The 20180-nt window shown below is 40.1% G+C and overlaps 1 protein-coding gene across 6 annotated transcripts in view; it reads right to left on the bottom strand.

Moving 5' to 3' along the window:
- The window catches only part of Aldh1a1 (aldehyde dehydrogenase 1 family, member A1), a 152559-nt gene that overhangs the window by 69199 nt on the left and 63180 nt on the right, over positions 1–20180 (bottom strand). For 3 of the 6 annotated variants that reach the window (XM_039093858.2, XM_039093931.2, XM_063279927.1), the window contains one exon: positions 7304–7405. The exons of the other annotated variants lie outside the window; for them this stretch is intronic. The gene's annotated coding sequence lies outside the window, so the exon portion shown is untranslated. The remainder of the gene's footprint in view (positions 1–7303; positions 7406–20180) is intronic. 6 annotated transcript variants of the gene reach the window in all.

The raw sequence follows: 20180 nt of genomic DNA, 5'->3' as shown, positions 1-20180 counted from the left end.
ATGTGAATATTTACTTTGAGTCTCACTTACTCGTATTTTAGATAAACTGGGATAGGAGTTCTTGAAATACTACATCTGTGATATATCAAGTTCTTGAAATAATATATCTCTTAATCCATTCTAATCTGCTTTGTGATGTTTCCTTATTGTTAATATCCACAAATCGTTCTTAATGAATGGAGGAATCTGTTGTTATAAGACTTGGGCTTTTATGATCAAAGACATTCAGAGCCATTTCACTGGGAGGCTTCTTCCGAGAACATGGCACACCTTGCTTTCCTCATGTCCTTACTAAAGTATGATAGGCACTGGGACACCCACTGGGATGTGATCCCTGTTGAAAAAGCCAGGTTCTATGCGATCCTCTGACAAACAATTGGAACATGGATAGAAAATTTAAAAAAAAAGTCACAGTTTATTAAGAAAGGGAACCCAGTCCTGAGCATAAGAATGAGAAAGTAAGCTGAGGAAAAGCTATGCATTCAAGAGAAATAGGCCACAGGGTCTGTTATGCAGCCTCTTTCTTCCACATTGTATAGTGTGTGTCTTTTCCAGTCATGTTTTGCTCTCCACATGAAGCCTAGGTAGAGAAGGGCTTTCAGTGAGCTTCTGCTACTGACTTCCTTTACCTCTTAATTGTGATTGAGCATTCTACAGTTTTTATTCTTCTGCCACAGAAGCAGTCATTATTTCCATGAAGACCAGGGCATTGGAGGCACAGAATTCTGAGGCCAGATTCACATGAAAGACACAGCAGCTACATTTCATTCTTCTGTGTTTGCTGGGTTTTGATGTGCATTAGTCAAGCTTGAATTCAAGTTGCTGTAAACAGCAACGCCTACCACAAAAATGCCCTTGTGGGCACTGCCACAGAAACCAAATACAAACAGACTTCAGGTGTGTGCACAGGGCGTATCCCTTGTTATATAAGCCCAAACATAAGGGACTTTTAGTTATAAAGAGGTGGAAGGTTAAGAGACTATCACGAGAAATTATAAAGCTGTAGATTTCAGTTTCATGGTTACTTAACCATAGATAAGACACCCAGTTTACATTCTCTATCTGAAACCAAATTGCTGACTCACTGGGCAAGAAACAATGCTGACTCATTGTGTAAGAAATAATGCCAACTCTCTTTGAAAGAAATAAAAGCCAAATTCTAAGTGTAGAGCCAATCCAGAGAAACCCACAGATTCTCAGGAAAAGATGAGTTAATTGGCAGATATATGGAAAAAAATGTGTAATGGTTTTTACATGTATTTTATTTTTATGTGTAATGTATCTGTCTCTCAGTGTGTATATATAGGTATGTGTTGGTGCCTGTGGAGGGTTCCAAAAAAGGTAGTTTTTTGGAGCTAAAGTTACAGGGATATGTGACCTACTGGATGTAAGTGCTGAGAACTGAACTCTGGTCCTCTGTAAGAGCAAGGACTGGTTGTGGAAACTGTGCTATTTCTCCAGCCTATGGTTTTTATTTAACATTCTATATTGGCCACCTAGGTGGAAGAAACATTCAGAGCCTCACACAATGCTACGGGAAATAGTAGAGCTTAGATGTATTTTATTCAAATGTGTGGAGTCATCCTTTCTAAAGGCTTTGTTTTATCAAGATTTAAGGTTGGAAAACAGCCTGGCAATACTTGATGTTTAGTTTCCTTTTTTTCACACTAAAGTAGTAATAGGAAAATCGTCAGTAAAATCACAAACTACCAGTGAAGACACCAAACAGTAACGATTTGTGTGTGTGTGATGATAAAGTAAAGATAAAAGTTGTAGACTTTTGTTTTATGGTTAACAGTAGATACGACAATCAGTTTACAATCTTTATCTGAACCCAAAGTATTGGCTCACTATGCAAGTAATAATAGTTAATAGTATTTGCTATTGGCAGCTGAGCCATTTCTCATTTTTATTGGTCACTCAGATGGTTGAAACATTCAATGTTCCATACAACTGTATCAAAAATGACAGTTCAGATATGTACACACACATACACACACACACACACACACACACACACACACACACACACACTCATATATGCTCACATGTGTGGATTTATCCTTCCTAAAGGCTTTGTTTTATGAAACTTTAAGGGTGAAAAGTGTCTCTGAGTTCAGCATTGGCACCAGCATCATTGGCTGATAATTTAAATATATAAGTCAATAAAAATGGCCTCTCATTAGACCCAGTTTGTCTAAAATGGTGATGCCTAAAAGGGTTTCGGAACAATTGTCAGAAAGTCTTTATTTCTTATTTAGTAATGTAAAATTTCCACAAAGATCTATAATTCTCAGAAAAGTTGAACTGTTAGTCATCAGCCTGGCAGTGGTGGTGTGATTGAGATGAAAATCCCAGGTATCCAGTAGACACAGCGTATGTGCAGCTGGGATTCACTTTAACTTGCGTGTGACTAGTTTTCTTTTTCTCTCCTCTTACTAGCAGGACACTTATCTGCTTTCCATCAGCTCTGTATCCTGAGTCAATCTGAATCTATGTTGTTTGGCTCTTTAATGACTAGATTTCATGACACAGGCTTGAGTGTTGGTTCTTTGATCTCCTGCTCAAGCCTGCTGCACACATAGTGTGTTATTGTGAGGGCAAGGATTGAAGAGAAAGTGTGCTTTGAATAACCTACTCTTGTACTGTTCTGTTCAGATCATTATCTTATATTACTTCATATTTTGTAAACCCCTTTCAGCTGGTGCCAGTATTATTGGCTGCAAGCTTAGGATATAAAGGGGTATGTGTTTATGAATAATGGAGAGTGTCATTCATTTTTAGCTTTGTCATAGTGGATGACTGTTTTTGTTTTAAATAATTAGGCTAAAACATTTTTGGAAAGACATATACAGGAGCAAAATAAAGATGGACGAAAGAAATGCCAATGATTTACAAATCCAGAACCTTGAAAAATGCTACAATCAGAGTCTTCCCAGAGAAATCCACTTTGATTCAAGGAAGTGTAGATTTGTCTCTCCAAGTCCCCATTCTACTAGGAATATGGAAGAGCACTTTTCCCTCTCTGACACTAATTCTTCCCGTTTGTACAGGTCATATTCTTCAGATAATTTTACATAAAAAGAATAAAACAGAAATAGTTAGAGAAAATGCCTGATGTATTTCTCCCAGGAACAAATTCATCCTAGATGGAAATAATAGTCTATTTCCCTAAAGCCCAAGTACTTAGGAAACCTTAGCACTGTGCTAGGCTTTCCAGGCAGGACCAAACATCAGGCCAGTGACAGAGTATACAATAATTAGGTAACGAACCGCACATGCTTAACATGCAACTTGGCTTTCAATCTTGTTATTAAACTCTAGTCTCCCAGCATGGCTAATTTCACAAACTTCTTGTACTTTCTTGTTCAATAGTCCAAGCCTTTGCTGAAGTGAAGAAAATACCCTCTTGAAACTCAGATATTCCAGTTGCCTTCTGGTCATGACAGACAAGAATGAAGAGACCCTGCACTGCTACCCAGTGAGGATCTAGGCTTCCGAGCTGGTGGCTGATCAGAGCATGTGCCCATCTCCTCCAAACTATGGTCGTGCTATAGACAGAGCAACTTAAAATTGTCTTAGAATCTCTCTATTACTTTGCTAAAAAGGTGCTGACAAAATTTTGTTGCTTATATTTAAAGCCTTACAACTTTCAGTTTTACCATTTTTAAAAACATTTCATGAGATATAAATATACTTGATCCTTTATCTTAACTTTAAAACCATATAAACAATTCAAGTAATTGCCAAAGAAAAATTTTCTATCCAAGGATCAAATTAGCCTTATAGGTTGATCATCATTTTGAAAAATTTACATACAGAAGCATATAATACCCAGGTGAGCATTGCATGTACTATGGATCAATATTACTTTATGAACTTTTCTTCAAATATATTTCATAGTAAAATTATGAAATGTGGTTATATGTCATTATAAATATGTGCTGATTAAATTTTGCATACAATTATATCACCTCATACATTAGCTCAGTGCGTATTTGTTAGACATAAAGTGGCTGTAAGTAGTAACCTTTGAAAATTGTCAGGATATTTCGCATGACAGAGTATAATTTAAAAGATAAATTATAGGAATCATTGAACAGAATGAACTTCTAGGGAGGAATTTCAGAGCTCTGTAATCAGGAACATATTTTAGAATGTTTCTAAGTCTTCAGTCATGGCAACAGGTGAGAAGCAATCTGTTGGGTCTACAAATCTTGAAAATACTTGATGTAGAGGATTATTCTTCAATGATGTGATCATGAAGGTTTGCTCCCAGCTTCAGAACCATTAGCTTCTTTAGTATTTTCTCTATTCAGGTCATGGCGATGCTGCAGGCCATCCACATTCACAGATGGATTTTCCAGGCTTCTCTGTAACCTTAGGTCTGCACCATTGCCAAGGTGCTCAGGTTGGCCTGTGTTGTTTGTTTTTTGTTTTACATTCTTTGAGAGAAATAACCATATCTGATTTAGAACATCCTTCCTTGACATAGTTTTCTTCTGCAGATTAAAACTGTCCGCATAGAAAACCTTTGTTAATAATTCATTGTAATTACTAACTAATCAAATAATAATAATGCACAAAAAGATTATACCAGAAGAGTCAATGATTAAGAATTACCCTTAAAGTTTGTCTAAAAGTAAGGGTAAGTTGAGTTTACTGCTCAGGGAGCACAAACATACTTCTGATAAATGATTACTCACACTGTTGAAAGTTCACCTCATTACTGAAACTGATAAACACAGGAGCAATGACCAGCCAAAGTACCCTCTAGGAGGCTGATGGCCATAATAAGGGACCAGAATGCAAATGGTTTCCCAAGGTGTTGGATGATTTGTAGTTCTTGTGAATATGGTTCCTTTAATAATTTATTTTCTGAAAGTTCATTACAATATAAAGTTGCTACTGATTTGATATTTATTTTTCCTTTAAATCTGAAAAATAAAATTTGACCTTATTGATAACACAGCACATTTACATAATTAGTTATTTCTTAGTGAAATTATTGCATGAATCACTGGATTCTAGAACTGCAATACATTTGCATGCAGATAATGCAAACCATTAAGGAGGTCAAAATACAGCAACAATTTGGAGGATTCTGTTATTTGGCAATTTCTACAATTTCTTAGAAAACACTTTTAGCATATATTTCTTCTTTGGACATTTTCATTTTTACTTTTATTGAAAATAATTTTTTCTCATATTATGTATCCTAATTATAGCCTTCCTTCAATTTACTTCTCCCAGTTCCTGCTCACCTCACTTCCTATCTGGATCCAGTTTTTTCTGCTTCAAATTAGAAAAGAACAGGCTTCTAAGGGATAGTAATAAAATATAAATAGGGTAGAATAAAATAAAACCAATATTAGAATAGGACAAACCCAACAATAAGAAGAAAAGAGTCCAGGAAAAGGTACACGAATCATATATAGACCCAGATGCCTACTCATTCACACATTCAGGAATCTTATAAAACACTAAACTGAAAGTCATAATATATACTCAAAGAACTTACAAGATAAAAGAATTGTGTGTGCGTATGCATGTGCATTAAATAAAACAGAAAGATAAAATTAGAAGGGAAAAAAAGCCTGATACAACGTTAGGCACTGAGAGCCTCCTATGATACTCAAGTTTGTTTTCTGTTGGCCATCTACTGATGTGCATGCAGCCTGCCCTTAAGAATCGTTTGTTTCCCCAGTAAGAGTCCCTTGGAAGAGACTAAGTCTTTATTTGCAAGATGTCATTAGTTGAAGATTGCTTCTGTGTTAGGGATGGGGTCATGTGTTCATTTCTTTCAGCTCTAGAAACCATCTAGTACAGACCTGTGAAGGCCCTGTGCGTGCTGCCTCAGTTTCTGTTGCATTAATCCTGTTGATTTAAAGGGCCATGTTTTCTTGGTGACCTCTATTCTCTCTGGCTCTTCTACTCTTTTCAGGAGTGGGTGTGGGGGTCTGAGAGGAAGAATTTGATGAGACATCTCATTTATCAATAAGTAAAGTCTGGCTATGGCTCTCTGTGCTTGTTCTGATCTGTCTCAGGATGAAAGGAGCCCAGCTGCTGACAGCTGAGAGGGTACTTATCTGTGAGAATAGCAGGATATCGTTAGAAATGATTTTATTGCTAGGTCTATCTATCTATCTATCTATCTATCTATCTATCTATCTATCAATCTAGCCATCTAATATCTGTCTGTCTATCTATCTATCTATCTATCTATCAATCTAGCCATCTAATATCTGTCTATCTATCTATCTATTTATATCTTATATGCTGAAGGCAATTTCTTTTCTGGTCCTATGTTGATTTTCTTAATCTCATATTTTGCCTGAAATATTTTTATTTGTGTGTGTATGTTTGTGTGTGTGTGTGTGTATGTGTGTGTATGTGTGTGTGTGTGTGTGTGTGTGTGTGATATTTGAGGTCTTTAGGTTTTGAAATTTACAAAGTCACATTACTTATGAATGAGAATAAAAATCTATTTGAAACCCTTCATTTATTTTCCTAGTTGATGATCTAGGAATTCTAATACTACCAAACTGACAATAGTGGGTGTTTATAGTTTCTGTTTGATGCTTGATTGTATGCTTTGAGAGAAAGGGCGAGGGGGCAGGGGGGATAGGGAGAAAGGGAAGAGCTGGGAGTAGTTGTGGGAAGGGTAAAATAAGTTATATTGCTTCTCTTAGAAGAGTTTACATTTCTCTATTAAGAACTATTCTCCCTGTGGATTTGGCCTATGGAAGAACCGTTTTCAGTGCTCAATTTATTGAGATGTTTGGTCATTAAAGGATGTTGAAATTTTTCAAATGTTTTTCTGCATCTAATGAAAAGATTCCTTTGTCCTTTTCCTCTTTACGTGATATTTTATGTGTACTGCTTGTGGATGTTGAAACATCACGGAAAGTAGTAGCTCAAAACTGTGTCCAGTGAATAGTATTTTGATTCAAATCCAAAGCTAGGGTTCTTATATGACCTGCCCCAAAGCAGAAACTATGGGCTGGAGAAGTGGGGGGATTGCTCGGTGAAGTGGGGGAATTGCTTGGTGCTTTCAACTAGAATCAGTCCCTTGTGATGAGGCTCCTGCCTTTCCAACTGTTCAATGTTCGCTTCCGCAGTGACATCATAGGCTCAAATGCTTAGTCGAGGCTTCCAGTCAGACATAATAATTAGACTTCAATTTTAGAAACTATTTTTAGAAATCCAAAATTAAACCACTAACATCACTTTCTCAACTGAAAAACAAATTTTCTCAAATGATTGTCAATTCAAAAGGATTTAGCATCACATAGAAACAAACCTTTAGTGCTGGCTCTGTGGGATTTTCTAGATCAGGGTAATTGATGTATGGTGATCCACTCTTAATATGGGTCACAGCATTCCATGGGCTGGGGGCCTGAGGCTGAACAGGAAGAAGAAAGAGCATGAGTAGCGGCATTCGTCAGTCTGTCTCCTGACTGTGGATATAGGGAGACCAGCTGCCGCGTACTTTTCCTGATACCATGTTTTCTCCATGATGAACTGGACCCTTGGAAGTACGTGCCCAGATAAACTTTTCCTAAAGGTGTTTTTGCCATTTCCCCCCACAGCAATGAGTAACTAATACACATATAAATGCTCCAAATTTAACCAGATCCCCTATTTAATGTGTTGCAGACAGCCAACCTAATCTGCATTTTCTAATCTGCCCTGTTAGCCACCTCCATGCTTGCACTGTTAAAATAATTGAAGGTAAGCTCCTTTCAGCTTTCCATGAACAAAGCTTTGTTTCAAAGTCAAGAATAGGTTAGCAGATTTTGTTCATTTGCTGGCACTGTGGGCAGTGAATCTAGGGATGAATCCTTCTTTGATTGGGCACCCCATTTATGTGGCACTACAAGATAGAAAACTATTGGGAAGTTGCTTGCTTCAAAGTCCTACTACCTGATAACACGGTTGGTTGCTCAAGTGAAAACCTTGCTCCAGCACACCGTCAAGCAATCTAGCACTCAAAGTGTTTTTGAGTTGATCGGGGTCATGGCAGTTTGATGCTAAAGTCCACAGTTAAGTAAACAATTTCTCTACAAACACTCCCTTCTCCACTCCTTCTGTGTGTGTAGTGATGGGATACAATTATGTGACCAAGAAAGAAAACTAAAGATATTCAGATATTTGTAGCTTAGTATTGCCTTTTCATACTATGCTAAAGAAGTTGTTTAAAGTGATAGTTTCCCCAGATACTTATTGAGTACTTAACATGGAAGATATTTATAGGGAAAAGAAACTTCAGTAACAGGTCAGTGAGCATGCTCGCATTCTTCGCTCATTCATTCTTTCTTCGCAAAGGAGGATGAATGCTGTGAAGTACAGATCCATTGACTATTCAGAAGCTTAACTGCTCTTCAGAAGATAAACTGTAAGCTTCTTGGCATGCTGTCTTCAGTCTGCTGATGGTAGATCAGGCTCACCTCAGACTCATCTCTCTACCTCTTCCTCTATAAACGCTGACCTTTGGGTCACTTCCAGAAATATGTCTCTGTCTTGCGTACATGAATTGGAATAAGGTGTCTTCCTGTATGTAAAACTTCCCATGGATGCTCCCATTCCTTCTTAAAAGGGGAAAAATATCTATAGGAGGGTATATGGAAGCAAAAGTTTAGAGCAGCGACTGAAGGAACAGCCAGTCAGAGCCTGCCCCACATGTGGCCCATATATATACAGCCACCCAAACTAGATAAGATTGATGAAGCTAAAAAATGCATGCTGAAAGGGACCGGATATAGATCTCTCCTGAGAGACACATCCAGAGCATGTCCAATACAGAGGTCAATGCTAGCAGAAAACCACTGAATTGAGAACAGGACCCCTCTCTGGGGAGAATTAGAAGAAGGATTGAAAGAGTTGAAGGAGCTTGCAACCCCATAAAAACAACAATGCCAACAACCAGAGCTTCCAGGGTCTAAACCACTACCCAAAGACTATACATGGACCGACCCAGGGCTCCAACTGCATAGGTAGCAGAGAATAGCCTTGTTGGGGCACCAGTGGAAGGGGAAGCCCTTGGTCCTGCCAAGGTTGGACCCCCAGTGCAGGGGAATATGGGGGGACAGTAAGGGGGATGTATTGGGGGAATAGCTGTATGGGAGAGGGGGAGAGGATGGGGGCTTATGGACAGGAGGCTGGGAAAGAGAACAACATTTCAAATGTAAGTAAAGAAATATATCTAAAAAAAGATAAAAAGACAAAAATAAAAAAACTTCCCATGTGTCTTTTCATCCTAGCTACATTCTTCTCTTGCTCCTTCAATTCCTCCCTTCTCCCTGGGGTTGTAGGAATGAACCACCGCGCCCAGCAAAGATCCCCATTCATCCCTATGCTTCTTTGGTTTGGTGTCTGAGTTTTGCCCATTTTTTTTTCTATTATCTTTACTATGTTCGTTACTACTTCACAGCTGAGTCATCATATGATTTTATTCTAGGAAATCTTTCCAAACCTCTTCCATCTCTGTTTTAGTCAATTCAGTCAACCTGACTCTTCCAAGCTCTTACAGAACTGGCTGATGCTGAAGTACAGAAGTTATCCACATTTTTATGACTATGAACTACTACTATCTTACCTGTTAGATAACTGAGCGCCAGAAGCTAACAAGAGGTACGTGCACTTGATAATACAGAAATCCTAAGCATGGGAGTCACGGGCCTCATGGTTCCGAGGAAATAATCTGAGAAACATTGCCTTTTATGTACTGAGTTTATAACTCATTCTAAAGATCTTCCTTATGAAGGCAGAGCACACGGAATGGTTAGTTGGTATGATTTCAGACATCTAAAATGTGTTTGAAGAGAACTGGGGGGCAGCACGGTATAGAATAATATAGGCTCCGTGGCAGTATCTTTGTCAATGTGAAGTTTATTTAACATCACTGTAAATACTCATGAGGAATGGAGCTATAAAAAGGAGCTGTGCTTCCATTTTTAGCCTCATCTCTGCATTGGTATATGCGGCCCAAGCACATACTGTCTCTCGCTTTGCAGCCTCATAGAGTTACACCCACTGCCTGGCATTTCATTCCCTTGAGTATTTACATAATCCCTCTGACTGTGGCTATCAATTCACAGAGCAGACGGATTCCCATCATGAGTGCTCGAAGGCATACACTTGGCTGCATCACAAAAAGAGTTTGTCTGGATTATTCCCGGCAGTGCAAGCCTCCATGTGATTATCATTTCAGGGGACTAGAAAGAGAATCTCCCTAGAGATGGGAGGGGTAGTCACCTGATGCTTGCTGAAATCAAAATCTGTTAAGCAATAAGCACCCTTGACAACTTGCTTGCTTTCAACAACCTCTCTCTTCAGAAAGACATTTTAATACACAGAGCACTGAACCTGTGTAGAGCCAGAGAACGATCCCCGCGTCAACTCCTTTGAAATCTCCCACTCTGAGAAATTGCCAGATAAGATCATTTTTAAATAGTGCCTGTGAGAGGAAAGATGGCGCAGGTCTTTGTTTTTGCTTTTGTATCAGAATGACAAAGCTCACGAGTGTATATTAAGCATGGCAGAAAATACCACGTTAAGCTCTTTTAATGCATCAAATAAAAATTCCTATTAGTTACTGCATGCAAATTATTGAACCAGTTAGTCTGTGAGCAGAGAGAATAGAGCAAATCTTGACTACAAGTAGTAAAACCGCTATGATGTTGCTCATTCTTCTCTCTGTATGTGGACATTTGCAGGCTATAAAAACTAGAATTTTGATGCCGATAATAATTTCAAGTGCCGAGAAATCTGCATATGATTTTATCGGTATTCTTTCGATATCAAAATGAAAAGAAGGGAGAAAACCATTTGAATATACCAGTGCTCTTCAGTGTCAATGTTGTCCTTCCAAAGGATTTTTTTCTTTACTAACAGAAGCACTGAAGCCACTCACAAAGATTCTGTTACATGCTTTAGATATTCATATGTGTCATTTGTAGGAGATGACTCGTAGAAATGAAAACAACTAGGGAGATTCTGAGTGCCACTATCTGCAGATGAACTTCCATGCAGAGCCATATTTAAAGACGTGTTTATTCATTTGTTAGATTCCCATTTTTGTACCATATCGGCCTTTCTGTTTTGTCATAAATTTCATCAGTTTTAGTAACGTCCTAGAGAAATTTTGGTTTCCGTGCCACCCAAAGAGTTCTTAAGTACAGTGCAAGCGATGCCCAATATCCTCAAATCTTGGAAAACTGGTTTTGAGCAAAGAGTTGGGACACATGTATTCTGCCACTGTGGTTTGTGGTAATTCTGAAGTCTGAATTCATTTTGCTATGACGGTAGTGCTTGAATTCAGCATCACTCATTCAACTTGGTAAAATACAAATTGCCGCTTTCTAAATCCTTTTTTACTTTAGTAGGTCCTGGTAAAACAAAGTAATTTGATTTTCTAAAATGTTCTGAGACAGTAAAGATTCTGTTATGGAATGTGTTTATGAAAAGGCAAATCCTATATACTCCTAGCTCTGACTTCATTTTTTTGCTTGCAATAGAATTAATTTGAAGACTGCAGAGATTTGCATAGGAACGCCCCTCACCCCCTGCCATAGGAAGTGGTACTACTTGGAAGGGATTGGGGGTGTGGTCTTGGAGCTGATATGGGCTTCTTGGAGGAAGTGTGTCTCTAGAGGTGGGTTTTGGGGTTTAAATGGTTCATCCATGCCCAGTCTCTCTCTGCTGCCTGCTGATTCAGATGTGGGACTCTCAGCTCCTCCAGCACCATATTGGCCTGCATGACACCATTTTTCCCACCATGTTCATTCAGACTGAACCTCTGAACTGTCTGCAAGGCTCAATTAAATGATTCCCTTTAAAAGAGGACCTGTGGTCATGGTGTCTTTTCATATCTGACTACGACAAAGACTGAATATAAAACACTTAAAAAGCAGTTAAATGATACAAATGTGCATCTGTTTAAAATATATTTCATAGCTAGTATTATTTCATGAACGTCTTTCCATCAACATAAATCATCCCCCGTCCCTGCTCCAAACCTGTCTTATTGTGTAGCCAGCCTTTGCTCTTCTGGGATGTGCTGTGTAGACCAGGCTGACTTTGAACTCTTCCAGAGTGCTGGAATCAAAGGCCAGTACCACCACCCAGATACAGAAAATCATTCATGGTTATGTATTCCATAATACAATATGCAGCAGTCTAACACAAAGCTTTAAGAAAACGTGTTTTCCAGCCAAGTGTCATGGAGGCACATGTCTTTAGTCTCAAGACTTGGGAGGCAGAGGCAGATACATTTGTGTGAATTCAAGGCCATCTTGGTCTACTCAGAGAGTTCAGGACAGCCAATAGTACATAGTGTTACACTTGTCTCAAAGATCTTTTTCCAATTCCTTTTCTGTTATGAGTAATACTGCTTTAACTGCTTTACACAGCTTACTCTTTGGGATAGTAAGTTCGAAGAGTGTTTCTTTAAGACATACCCAAACTTATGGGACACAATGAAAGCTGTGCTAAGAGGAAAACTCATAGTGCTGAGTGCCTGTAGAAAGAAACAGGAAAGAGCATATGTCAGCAGCTTGACAGCACACCAGTACACTGCTGGGTAGCCAAGCCTGTAGTTTAGAAGGGTAGATTAGGAGTGACCTCAAGTATTTGTCAAAGCCAAAGAAAGTAACCATAGTCTGAATCTCATTTGTTTCTAAGTTAGTTGGGGATAAATTTAAATTGTTTGTACTATACAAGGGGCTTACAAATTAGAGGCAGTTTTGCTTTACGGATCTTGTGAGCACACACCTTTAATGTGAGAGGTAGAGGCAGATGGATCGTTGACAGGGCTACAGGAGACCCCCATATCAAATAAAACAAAACAACAACTCCTCAAATTCTATTAAGAATCATTCCACAAATAAACCGGAATTTAAGTTGCAGATATTTTTGAGTCCGTTAATACTGTCTATCGAGCACTTTTGTTGGTGTTGCTGTTTGTTTGTTTACTAGGAAGGCTGACATAGTAGAATTGAAAACTTGAGAGTAGCTTAACCTATGGAACTGCTGTCACAAAGAAAAGGAATAAATCTAAAAATTCCTTACTAGTGAATTTAATTTTGGGTTTCATGAATTATCATCTTATAGCTGAGTAAAACTATGCAATTTCAGAGCGTACATAAAAGCATGCATATGTATATTTTAATAGCATGTTTTTATAGACAGTAGTAGTTTCATTATATCTTCATGAATAATGCATTTTGACTGCATTCACGTCTACTATTTTCTCTGGTCCTATTCCCACTCCTGATTATGCTCTCCTCTTCCAATAGTTCCCGTGTGTGTGTGTGTGTGTGTGAGAGAGAGAGAGAGAGAGAGTGAGAGAGAGAGAGAGAGAGAGACATAAACTCAGAGAGATAAAGAGACAGAGAGACAGAGGCAGACAGAGACAGAGGGAGACTCACTGAGTTTCATTAGTTGCTTATAGGTACATGGGTGACAAAGCCATTTATAGGAACTAAGGCACCTTACTAGTGGCTGTACCACTAAAGAAAATGCTTTTCCCTAACCCAGCAACCATTATTAGCTGCCTAGAGCATCTCTGGGAGGGAAGGGTCCTCAGAAACTGCTCCTCTCTGCTTACTATTAAGTGCTCAGAAAGGGTTGGGCTTCAGGATTCCTGCCCTTCTCTAGGACAGGGTGTTGAAAGGCCCAATCTTATGTAGATAAACACAGAAGAGTTCACATTTTGCATTTCATTTCATTGGTTCAATATCATTCTGTCAACACTTGAAGAGAATTCAGAACTAAATGACAAGAAGTACTGAATCATTACAAACAAATTAACCAAAGTGTATCTCACGTGTACAACAAAAAGCACTAATTTTGTCAGAGCAAACACACACACACACACACACACACACACACACACACACACACACACACACACACACTTGAGTAGCAATGATATTTGGCTCTTGGGGAACTTGGCCTGGCAAGTTAAGGCCCTGGAAACACAGTGGCCACCAAAGCAGCCTTGAGCAGTGACTTTTTGGTTCTTGTCTCCTGAACTGGAAGAATAAAATTCATGGCCCATATAGAGGGTGAGTTTTAGGAAGAAGTTTATCATACCCTCATAGGTGGAAACTTAAGAGGAAGATGGAGAGGGTCAGAGTTGGGGTTGCATAGAACTCCCTTGTGGCGTGAAGACTCCCAGGAAATAAGGTACCTTAGAGTTACTAGGCTGGGTTGACTACGGCAGAGACTAGGCTTAGATGTGGGGGGAAGATGAGCTGGCCAGTCAGTTGGGGAAGCCCTCAGGTGACAAAGCCAAAGGCAAGTGTAGCCCTGTGGAGAAGAACTGATGTAAGAGAACAACGAACCTGCAACTAGAACTCTTTCTGGCATTCGTGCCTCTTGGCAAGATAATTTTTTGGACTGTTATTTTGGGGTTCCTCCCCTGGTCCCTGCCCTGGTCCCTGTCCTCCCCAACTAATTTCTAACCTCTGTTCTCATCAGCCCCTGCCTGCCACATTTGACCGCAGAGACCAGAGGCTTTCCAGCTGACACCATGTTCAGCAGCCAAAAATGAAAGCAAAAATCAGAGAGACAGAGACAAACACAGACTAACATAAGTAAGCACCTGTTGTTGAACTGGGTCTTGGTACCTCTCGGCAGTCTAGTTGGTGCTCACTGAGAGGGTGGGGTCTCCTCGAATCCCGGACGACGCCCCCAAACGTACGACCCTCGACCCTCGGTCAGGTCAGTGGTACTTACTTCAAGATTCCCCTTTGAGACACTGGGATGCAGATCGATGCAAAAGCAAGAGGCTTATTTATGTTAGGGTCACCGTTCAGTTAGTCCCTCAAAGCGAGTGACTAGAAGAAGACCCCGAGTCTTTCTCTGACTTTTTATTAAGAGAAAAACAGAGGGATTATTACCAGGAATCCAACATAAATATGTAGATTTTCTATGACAAGTTAAGATAACTATTTACATGGAAAGTAACAATACTTCCCACGTCAGCAAAGGGAGAAGACTGGATACTCATCTAAATCTAGCTCCCAAGGGAGTGAGGACTCAGTACTTCTCTGAGCTACAGTCCAAATGGAGGGAGCACTGATCTCTTGCCTGAACCAAGCTCCCAATTTTCCTAAGCAATTTTAGTTTAAAAAATGGGTGAGGGAGAGCTCGTGGGCAGCACCCCTTGAGCAAACTTGAGCCTCGGGACCACAGGTAAGACCAACTTTTCTGCTGCAAGTGACCTGCCTGGTGAACTCGGGACACACAGAGACAGAATTCCTCTAGGACCGGGCACTTCCTGTGTTTACCGGGAGTCCCAAACCCGCGGATCCCGGCCCGCAGCAGCTCTCTGCTCCCAGACCCCATGGGAGAGAGACCTCACCGCCTGATCAGGTGGGCACTCATGAGGCTGCAGAGCAGAAGAGACCACCAACACTGCCCACCCCTGCCCACATCCCTGGCCCAAGAGGAAACTGTATACGGCCTCTGGGTTCCCGTGGGGGAGGGCCCAGGAGCAGAAGGACCCCTGTGCCTGAGACACCGCCGGAACCTGAAGGAACAGACCGGATAAACAGTTCTCTGCACCCAAATCCCGTGGGAGGGAGAGCTAAACCTTCAGAGAGGCAGACACGCCTGGGAAACCAGAAGAGACTGCACTCTGCACACATCTCGAACGCCAGAGGAAAACACCAAACGCCATCTGGAACCCTGGTGAACAGAAGCTCCTGGAAAGGGCGGGGCAGATCTTCCTGGTTGCTGCCGCTGCAGAGAGCTCATAAGCAACACCCCATGAGCAAACTTGAGCCTCGGGACCACAGGAAAGACCAACTTTTCTGCTGCAAGTGACCTGCCGCGTGAACTCAAGACACAGGCCCACAGGAACAGCTGAAGACCTATAGAGAGGAAAAACTACATGCCCGAAAGCAGAACACTCTGTCCCCATAACTGGCTGAAAGAAAACAGGAAAACAGGTCTAAAGCACTCCTGACACACAGGCTTATAGGACAGTCTAGCCACTGTCAGAAATAGCAGAACAAAGTAACCCTAGAGATAATCTGATGGCGAGAGGCAAGCACAGGAACCCAAGCAACAGAAACCAAAACTACATGGCATCATCGGAGCCCAATTCTCCCACCAAAACAAACATGGAATATCCAAACACACCAGAAAAGCAAGATCTAGTTTCAAAATCATATTTGATCATGATGCTGGAGGACTTCAAGAAAGACATGAAGAACTCCCTTAGAGAACAAGTAGAAGCCTACAGAGAGGAATCGCAAAAATCCCTGAAAGAATTCCAGGAAAACACAATCAAACAGTTGAAAATTAATAATGGAAATAGAAGCAATCAAGAAAGACCACATTGAAACAACCCTGGATATAGAAAACCAAAAGAAGAGACAAGGAGCTGTAGATACAAGCTTCACCAACAGAATACAAGAGATGGAAGAGAGAATCTCAGGAGCAGAAGATTCCATAGAAATCATTGACTCAACTGTCAAAGATAATGTAAAGCAGAAAAAGCTACTGGTCCAAAACAAACAGGAAATCCAGGACTCAATGAGAAGATCAAACCTAAGGATAATAGGTATAGAAGAGAGTGAAGACTCCCAGCTCAAAGGACCAGTAAATATCTTCAACAAAATCATAGAAGAAAACTTCCCTAACCTAAAAAAAGAGATACCCATAGGCATACAAGAAGCCTACAGAACTCCAAATAGATTGGACCAGAAAAGAAACACCTCCCGTCACATAATAGTCAAAACACCAAACGCACAAAATAAAGAAAGAATATTAAAAGCAGTAAGGGAAAAAGGTCAAGTAACATATAAAGGGAGACCTATCAGAATCACACCAGACTTTTCGCCAGAAACTATGAAGGCCAGAAGATCCTGGACTGATGTCATACAGACCCTAAGAGAACACAAATGCCAGCTCAGATTACTGTATCGTGCAAAACTCTCAATTAACATAGATGGAGAAACCAAGATATTCCATGACAAAACCAAATTTACAGAATATCTTTCTACAAATCCGGCACTACAAAGGATAATAAATGGTAAAGCCCAACATAAGGAGGCAAGCTATACCCTAGAAGAAGCAAGAAACTAATCATCTTGGCAACAAAACAAAGAGAAGAAAAGCACACAAACATAACCTCACATCCAAATATGAATATAACAGGAAGCAATAATCACTATTCCTTAATACCTCTCAACAACAATGGCCTCAACTCCCCAATAAAAAGACATAGATTAACAAACTGGATATGCAACTAGGACCCTGCATTCTGCTGCCTACAGGAAACACATCTCAGAGACAAAGACAGACACTACCTCAGAGTGAAAGGCTGGAAAACAACTTTCCAAGCAAATGGTCGGAAGAAGCAAGCAGGAGTAGCCATTCTAATATCAAATAAAATCAATTTTCAACTAAAAGTCATCAAAAAAGATAAGGAAGGACACTTCATATTAATCAAAGGAAAAATCCACCAAGGTGAACTCTCAATCCTAAATATCTATGCCACAAATACAAGGGCACCTACATACGTAAAAGAAACCTTACTAAAGCTCAAAACACACCTTGCACCTCACACAATAATAGGAGGAGATTTCAACACACAACTCTCATCAATGGAAACAGAAATAAAACAGAGACGTAGACAGACTAAGAGAATTCATGAGCCAAATGGACTTAACAGATATTTATAGAACATTCTATCCTAAAGCAAAAGGATATACCTTCTTTTTTTTTTTTTTTTTTGTTTTTTTTTTTTTATTAACTTGAGTATTTCTTATATACATTTCGAGTGTTATTCCCTTTCCCGGTTTCCGGGCAAACATCCCCCTCCCCCCTCCCCTTCCTTATGGGTGTTCCCCTCCCAACCCTCCCACCATTGCCGCCCTCCCCCCATAGACTAGTTCACTGGGGGTTCAGTCTTAGCAGGACCCAGGGCTTCCCCTTCCACTGGTGCTCTTACTAGGATATTCATTGCTACCTATGGGGTCAGAGTCCAGGGTCAGTCCATGTATAGTCTTTAGGTAGTGGCTTAGTCCCTGGAAGCTCTGGTTGCTTGGCATTGTTGTACTTTTGGGGTCTCGAGCCCCTTCAAGCTCTTCCAGTTCTTTCTCTGATTCCTTCAATAGGGGACCTATTCTCGGTTCAGTGGTTTGCTGCTGGCATTCGCCTCTGTATTTGCTGTATTCTGGCTGTGTCTCTCAGGAGCGATCTACATCCGGCTCCTGTCGGTCTGCACTTCTTTGCTTCATCCATCTAGTCCAATTGGGTGGCTGTATATGTATGGGCCAAATGTGGGACAGGCTCTGAATGGGTGTTCCTTCAGTCTCTGTTTTAATCTTTGCCTCTCCCTTCCCTGCCAAGGGTATTCTTTTTCCTCATTTAAAGAAGGAGTGAAGCATTCACATTTTGATCATCCGTCTTGAGTTTCGTTTGTTCTAGGGATCTAGGGTAATTCAAGCATTTGGGCTAATAGCCACTTATCAATGAGTGCATACCATGTATGTCTTTCTGTGATTGGGTTAGTTCACTCAGGATGATATTTTCCAGTTCCAACCATTTGCCTACGAATTTCATAAACTCGTTGTTTTTGATAGCTGAGTAGTATTCCATTGTGTAGATGTACCACATTTTCTGTATCCATTCCTCTGTTGAAGGGCATCTGGGTTCTTTCCATTTTCTGGCTATTATAAATAAGGCTGCGATGAACATAGTGGAGCACGTGTCTCTTTTATATGTTGAGGCATCTTTTGGGTATATGCCCAAGAGAGGTATAGCTGGATCCTCAGGCAGTTCAATGTCCAATTTTCTGAGGAACCACCAGACTGATTTCCAGAATGGTTTTACCAGTCTGCAATCCCACCAACAATGGAGGAGTGTTCCTCTTTCTCCACAACCTCGCCAGCATCTACTGTCAACTGAGTTTTTGATCTTAGCCAATCGCACTGGTGTGAGGTGAAATCTCAGGGTTGTTTTGATTTGCATTTCCCTTATGACTAAAGATGTTGAACATTTCTTTAGGTGTTTCTCAGCCATTCGGCATTCCTCAGCTGTGAATTCTTTGTTTAGCTCTGAACCCCATTTTTTAATAGGGTTATTTGTTTCCCTGCGGTCTAACTTCTTGAGTTCTTTGTATATTTTGGATATAAGGCCTCTATCTGTTGTAGGGTTGGTAAAGATCTTTTCCCAATCTGTTGGTTGCCGTTTTGTCCTAACCACAGTGTCCTTTGCCTTACAGAAGCTTTGCAGTTTTATGAGATCCCATTTGTCAATTCTTGATCTTAGAGCATAAGCCATTGGTGTTTTGTTCAGGAAATTTTTTCCAGTGCCCATGTGTTCCAGATGCTTCCCTAGTTTTTCTTCTATTAGTTTGAGTGTGTCTGGTTTGATGTGGAGGTCCTTGATCCACTTCGACTTAAGCTTTGTACAGGGTGATAAGCATGGATCGATCTGCATTCTTCTACATGTTGCCCTCCAGTTGAACCAGCACCATTTGCTGAAAATGCTATCTTTTTTCCATTGGATGGTTTTGGCTCCTTTGTCAAAAATCAAGTGACCATAGGTGTGTGGGTTCATTTCTGGGTCTTCAATTCTATTCCTTTGGTCTATCTGTCTGTCTCTGTACCAATACCATGCAGTTTTTATCACTATTGCTCTGTAATACTGCTTGAGTTCAGGGATAGTGATTCCCCCTGAAGTCCTTTTATTGTTGAGGATAGCTTTAGCTATCCTGGGTTTTTTGTTATTCCAGATGAATTTGCAAATTGTTCTGTCTAACTCTTTGAAGAATTGGATTGGTATTTTGATGGGGATTGCATTGAATCTGTAGATTGCTTTTGGTAAAATGGCCATTTTTACTATATTAATCCTGCCAATCCATGAGTATGGGAGATCTTTCCATCTTCTGAGGTCTTCTTCAATTTCTTTCTTCAGTGACTTGAAGTTCTTATTGTACAGATCTTTTACTTGCTTGGTTAAAGTCACACCGAGGTACTTTATATTATTTGGGTCTATTATGAAGGGTGTCGTTTCCCTAATTTCTTTCTCGGCTTGTTTCTCTTTTGTATAGAGGAAGGCAACTGATTTATTTGAGTTAATTTTATACCCAGCCACTTTGCTGAAGTTGTTTATCAGCTTTAGTAGTTCTCTGGTGGAACTTTTGGGATCACTTAAAT

Source organism: Rattus norvegicus, chromosome 1 (genome assembly GCF_036323735.1).
Source record: "Rattus norvegicus strain BN/NHsdMcwi chromosome 1, GRCr8, whole genome shotgun sequence".
Classification (NCBI taxonomy): Eukaryota; Metazoa; Chordata; class Mammalia; order Rodentia; family Muridae; genus Rattus; species Rattus norvegicus.
The sequence above is the reverse complement of the archived record's forward strand: the minus strand, read 5'-3'. Positions and strand labels throughout refer to the sequence as shown.